The sequence below is a fragment of the Apium graveolens genome, chromosome 6, assembly GCF_009905375.1.
Source record: "Apium graveolens cultivar Ventura chromosome 6, ASM990537v1, whole genome shotgun sequence".
Taxonomy (NCBI): domain Eukaryota; kingdom Viridiplantae; phylum Streptophyta; class Magnoliopsida; order Apiales; family Apiaceae; genus Apium; species Apium graveolens.
In genome coordinates, this window is record NC_133652.1 from 98,996,271 (window position 1) to 99,003,188 (window position 6,918).

Below are 6,918 nucleotides of genomic sequence, written 5' to 3' on the forward strand. Positions count from 1 at the left end.
CAGAATAGACAACGCATTCTTGTAACTTATATTGTAAACATCTGTATTAGTCAAGTGTTCTGGAAACGGTTGTGTAGTGTGTCCATAATAATATAAGAACAAAACAAGTAATACAACTCTTATTGTCCTCACAAATGAATTAAATAGCTCTTGTAGTAAAATTCTACAGACAACACTTGCATTTTGTTTTGTGTTATAGGAACTCTTCTCATACAAGATTTGTCGTGTTTCTTGTATTGTGTGATTTAGTTTCACACTTGTCTTTTAGTTTACAATGTGTTGAGTTAGTGTTTAAGACATGATTCTTTTTATAACAAATGGTGTTGTCTGAACATAATTAGTTTTATAGAGAAGGGTTTTTTATTCAGTTTGGTATTGTGCGAAAGTCAATATAACAAGCTTTTAGTTTTTGAAATTATTGTGTGAAACAAAATATAACAATTTTTTAACTGGATAACTTACGGGTTAAAATCCCCTCAGACAATGGTTTCCAAATGCAAAGCAAATAAAGCAACATTGTAAAATTAATATGCCATCAAATTTAAAATCCAAAGAAAAACCATTGAGATTACAACCAAGTCATCACCATTACACTAGCAAACAACCAACCCTCCATTACTCCAGCAATCAACCAACCATCCATTACACCATTTCAACTAAAAACCAACTAAGTATAACCAAGTTCTATCTTAAGAAAAATAAGACCATTCGAGTACATGTACTTCGGGACTCTATATTGCTTGTTAAAACATATAAAAATGAAAAATCTGAGTTAACTTTCTTTAGAAATTCAGGTGACATTTACATGTGCAAACACACATGACGCTTTCTCTATTATACGCACTAATATGCCAACTATAAATACCTTTTTTGCTCAACTATATCCAACTATATTTTCCAATGAATTTTTAGCTTTTGAATCCCCTGTAATAGGTTCATATCATCCATAAATTTTGATTCCCATGGCTTGAAGATTAATAATTGATTTTTCTGTGGTTGGCAGTTGTCCAAGACATTCTCGTGGTCTTTGCTCTCGGGTCTTGTTTTGTCCTACAAATTCCAATAGAGAAACAAAAACATTAAGCTCCTCGTGACTAAAACTTCCTCTCTTCATAAATTCAATTCCATGTATCAATTTATGCAAATAATAAAATACTTCAGGTTTAATTTAAAACAAAAAGTTCAAACCTAATGATCACTTTTACAAACTCCATTTTCTTCTAGCAGTTATCTTTGTACAGTTCACACAAGAATCTTCAATACACTCTTCAACGATACCAACTTGGCAATCTTTGGTTAGTCAAGTTCAACCTGCAAAAAAAGTATATGTTGTTGATACATGAGAGTTGTGTAAGCTTCTATTTTATTTTGTATTCACACAAGACAATTAATAAAGACCTCCACCAAATCACAAGATTCGACCACACCTTCTAACCCATCACTCACATCTTGTCTTCTATGTTCCTGGTGTGGATGTTGGCTTCCAACAAGTATCATCCTTTCTATTGAGACAATACCCCTACAACAGTTGCAACTCTAGATAACTTATTTCCTCCTCTAGCAACAATCTATACATGGGCTTGGTTAAACATATCAACAAAGTTTATATAATCTCTCCGCATCCCATTCAAACTTGTTTACCAGGTACTACAAACAACCAATAGTTTGATAAAAATAGAAAAAAGTTAAGATACATGCATTCTTGAATCATAGTACTTGCAAAACCAATAATTTCTTAAATCAATCATATAACTTTGTTTAGAATAGACAGCATGAAAATTTATTTAATCTGAAGCAAAAAATATTAATTAAAAGGAATAAAATCAAGATAAGAACAAATCATATATTAAAAGCATCCAAAAATCAAGAATCTATTAAAACAAAATATGTGAATTGAGCAATCATATAACTAAAATTTATCCAGCAGCTAAGAAAACATACATACACCGATAAGAGTGAGCAATCAAAAATTAATTAATATCATAGGACCACCTGCAAAATGGATGAAATAAAAATTGCAGTATAAAATTACATGACATAACAAATTAGTAGGTTTTTAATACTAATACATTAATTGAACATATGAGCTCCTTTAATAATATATGAAAAGAATATAAAACCCAAGGCAATGAAAATAAAATCATTTAAAAAAGAAATAAGACAAGTGTATACCTTTAACCCAAAAATCGAACTAGGGTTTGCGTTTGAAATCGAGCTTTTGAATAACTCGAGTTAGGGGTTAGTTTCTAAGATTTGAATTGGGGTTTGGGTTTGGATTTAGAGAGGTGAGAGGTTAGAGTAAATTGAGGTGTTAAAAATTAGGTTTTAATTACACAGATGGTGTGATGGAAAGAGAGGCCGCATAGGAAGTTCAAAGAGAGAGAACATGAGAGAAAGGGAGTTACAGCTTAGAGAGGGAGATGGACTACCATGTAAAGGGGAAATGAGTGAACAAAAGATGGGGAGATAGAGAGAGAGAGAGAGATCCATGAGAAGGGGGAGTTGGGACAGAAAGAATGGGGAGATGGAGAGAGAGAGTCAGTGATGAGAAGGGAGAGTTGGGAGAGAGAGAACAGGGAAAATAGACGGGTGAGAGCAGAGACCGATGAGAAGGAGATATAAACGGGGTTAACAAAATGGGGGGAGATATAAGGGGGAAATAAAATTTTCACTTGGGGGCAAACTAAAAATAGAGGAGATGGAATGAAAAAATGGCCTAAAAAGTGAAATTTGGGTGAAGGGGGAAATGAAAATTTAAACAAGGGGAAAATGAAAAAGTGGGGTTTAAGGTGAAATAGGGGTAAATAGATATTTTTTTATTTATACGTATTATTTTATAATTTTTTTAATTTTACTTTATTTTATAAGAAGATAATCAAAATTAATATATTTTAACATCCGTATGGTTGGATCGTCGAAAAATTTATTTAAATAATCATTTTGTTAATGAGGAACGTGTCTAGTTTGAGAAAGTAGTACTTCAACTAGAATCTTCTTGTAAAGTTATGCAAGATATTTTTTTGAATTTATAAATTATTACATAAAATTTTAGATTACATATTAATGTAATAAAATTCAATCTAACATTTTCATTAATTTATAATTCACTTAAACAAATATATATTAATATCCATATGGTTGGATATTAGAAAACAATCATTTTAAAAAAATATTTTGTTAAGCAGGAACGAAATCCATTTTAGGAACTACCACTTTCACTACATTTTCGTTATAATTTCAAGCAAGATATATTTGAAAATTTAAAATATTTTTTAAGTGAATAAAATCAATATATATTAACATCAACAGTTTAAGGAATATATATTAACAAAGTCAATAAAATATATGGCATTAAAAATAATTGTCTGAAATTTAAAATGTGTTGTCTTAACAAAAGTCATACAACAGTTTTTAATATAAAACAATTGTGGGATGTAATATCAACCAAATAAATAGTTCCAAATTCATACAACGGTTTATAACCAAAAAAGGTTATTTAAAAACAATGTCAATAACAGTTTCCAAGAAAAAAACCGTTGTTGAATCACACAACGGTATTTTTAAAAAGCCTGTTGTACATAGTTTATACGACAACGTCTGAGAAAAATCATTTTAAAAAATTAATCCTGTAAATCGGGAACGAGTCTCGTTGTCGGGAGGGGTACTTTTACCAGATGTTTCTAATCATGGCATGCAAAATGAATTTCAAATTTTTTAATAATTTGTTCTTATGACTAAAATCTATATATCTTAACATCCGTACGGTTGGATCGTCAAAAAATCATTTTAAAAAATTAATCCTGTAAATCGGGAACGAGTCTCGTTGTCGGGAGGGGTACTTTTACCAGATTTTTCTAATCCTGGCATGCAAATGAATTTCAAATTTTTTAATAATTTTTTCTTATGACTAAAATCGATATATCCTAACATCCGTACGGTTGGATCGTCAAAAAATCCTTTTAAAAAATTAATCCTGTAAATCGGGAACGAGTCTTGTTGTCGGGAGGGGTACTTTTACCAGATTTTTCTAATCCTGACATTCGAGATGAATTTCAAATTTTTTAATACTTTTTTCATGTGACTAAAATGAGTATTTCTTAACATCCGTACGGTTGGATCGTCGAAAAATCATTTTAAAAAATTAATCCTGTAAATCGGGAACGAGTCTCGTTGTCGGGAGGGGTAGTTTTACCAGATTTTTCTAATCCTGGCATGCAAAATGAATTTCAAATTTTTTAATAATTTTTTCTTATGACTAAAATCGATATATCCTAACACCCGTATGGTTGGATCATCGAAAAATCATTTTAAAAAATTAATCCTGTAAATCGGGAACGAGTCTCGTTATCGGGAGGGGTACTTTTACCAGATTTTTCTAATCCTGGCATGCAAAATGAATTTCAAATTTTTTAATACTTTTTTCATGTGAATAAAATGAGTATATCTTAACATCTGTACGGTTGGATCGTCGAAAAATCATTTTAAAAAATTAATCCTGTAAATCGGGAACGAGTCTCGTTGTTGGGAGGGGTACTTTTACCAAATTTTTCTAATCCTGGCATGCAAAATGAATTTCAAATTTTTTAATAATTTGTTCTTATGACTAAAATCGATATATCTTAACATCCGTACGGTTGGATCGTCGAAAAATCATTTTAAAAAATTAATCCTGTAAATCGGGAACGAGTCTCGTTGTCGGGAGGGGTACTTTTACCAGATTTTTCTAATCCTGACATGCAAAATGAATTTCAAATTTTTTAATAATTTTTTCTTATGACTAAAATCGATATATCCTAACATCCGTACGGTTGGATCGTCGAAAAATCATTTTAAAAAATTAATCATGTAAATCGGGAACGAGTCTCGTTGTCGGGAGGGGTACTTTTACCAGATTTTTCTAATCCTGACATGCAAAATGAATTTCAAATTTTTTAATAATTTTTTTTTATGACTAAAATCGATATATCCTAACATCCGTACGGTTTGATCGTTGAAAAATCATTTTAAAAAATTAATCCTGTAAATCGGGAACGAGTCTCGTTGTCGGGAGGGGTACTTTTACCAGATTTTTCTAATCCTGACATGCAAAATGAATTTCAAATTTTTTAATAATTTTTTTTATGACTAAAATCGATATATCCTAACATCCATATGGTTGGATCGTCGAAAAATTATTTTAAAAAATTAATCCTGTAAATCGGGAACGAGTCTCGTTGTCGGGAGGGGTACTTTTACCAGATTTTTCTAATCATGGCATGCAAAATGAATTTCAAAATTTTTAATAATTTTTTCTTATGACTAAAATCAATATATCCTAACATCCGTACGGTTCGATCGTCGAAAAATCATTTTAAAAAATTAATCCTGTAAATCGGGAACGAGTCTCGTTGTCGGGAGGGGTACTTTTACCAAATTTTTCTAATCCTGGCATGCAAAATGAATTTCAAATTTTTTAATAATTTATTCTTATAACTAAAATCGATATATCTTAACATTCGTACGGTTGGATCATCGAAAAATCATTTAAAAAAATTAATCCTGTAAATCGGGAACAAGTCTCGTTGTTGGGAGGGGTAATTTTACCAAATTTTTCTAATCCTGGCATGCAAAATGAATTTCAAATTTTTTAATAATTTGTTCTTATGACTAAAATCGATATTTCTTAACATCCGTACGGTTGGATCATCGAAAAAATCATTTTAAAAAATTAATCTTGTAAATCGGGAACGAGTCTCGTTGTCGGGAGGGGTACTTTTACCAAATTTTTCTAATCCTGGCATGCAAAATGAATTTCAAATTTTTTAATAATTTGTTATTATGACTAAAATCGATATATCTTAACATCCGTACGGTTGGATCGTCGAAAAATCATTTTAAAAAATTAATCCTGTAAATCGGGAACGAGTCTCGTTGTCGGGAGGGGTACTTTTACCAGATTTTTCTAATCCTGACATGCAAAATGAATTTCAAATTTTTTAATAATTTTTTCTTATGACTAAAATCGATATATCCTAAAATCCGTACGGTTGGATCGTCAAAAAATCATTTTAAAAAATTAATCCTGTAAATCGAGAACGAGTCTCGTTGTCGGGAGGGGTACTTTTACCAGATTTTTCTAACCCTGACATGCAAAATGAATTTCAAATTTTTTAATAATTTTTTCTTATGACTAAAATCGATATATCCTAACATCCGTACGGTTGGATCGTTGAAAAATCATTTTAAAAAATTAATCCTGTAAATCGGGAACGAGTCTCGTTGTCGGGAGGGGTACTTTTACCAGATTTTTCTAATCCTGACATGCAAAATGAATTTCAAATTTTTTAATAATTTTTTCTTATGACTAAAATCGATATATCCTAACATCCGTATGGTTGGATCGTCGAAAAATTATTTTGAAAAATTAATCCTGTAAATCGGGAACGAGTCTCGTTGTCGGGAGGGGTACTTTTACCAGATTTTTCTAATCATGGCATGCAAAATGAATTTCAAATTTTTTAATAATTTTTTATTATGACTAAAATCAATATATCCTAACATCCGTATGGTTCGATCGTCGAAAAAATCATTTTAAAAAATTAATCCTGTAAATCGGGAACGAGTCTCGTTGACGGGAGGGGTACTTTTACCAGATTTTTCTAATCCTGGCATGCAAAATGAATTTCAAATTTTTTAATAATTTATTCTTATAACTAAAATCGATATATCTTAACATTCGTACAGTTGGTTCGTCGAAAAATAATTTTAAAAAATTAATCCTGTAAATCGGGAACAAGTCTCGTTGTTGGGAGGGGTACTTTTACCAAATTTTTCTAATCCTGGCATGCAAAATGAATTTCAATTTTTTTAATAATTTGTTCTTATGACTAAAATCGATATATCTTAACATCTGTACGGTTGGATCGTCGAAAAATCATT

The 6,918-nt window shown here is 30.7% G+C and overlaps 1 long non-coding RNA gene across 4 annotated transcripts; it reads right to left on the reverse strand.

The window, feature by feature from the left end:
* Window positions 1–506: 506 nt before the first annotated feature.
* Window positions 507–2,560, reverse strand: LOC141668356 (uncharacterized). 4 transcript variants are annotated; one of them, XR_012553016.1, is made up of 4 exons: window positions 2,173–2,560; window positions 1,428–1,647; window positions 1,189–1,311; window positions 507–1,050 (listed from the first exon to the last, which is right to left on the reverse strand). It is a non-coding gene; the product is annotated as an uncharacterized LOC141668356 (long non-coding RNA). The 4 variants fall into 4 exon arrangements; XR_012553015.1 differs by having other exon boundaries at window positions 1,399–1,647; XR_012553017.1 differs by having other exon boundaries at window positions 1,447–1,647; window positions 2,173–2,559.
* Window positions 2,561–6,918: the final 4,358 nt, after the last annotated feature.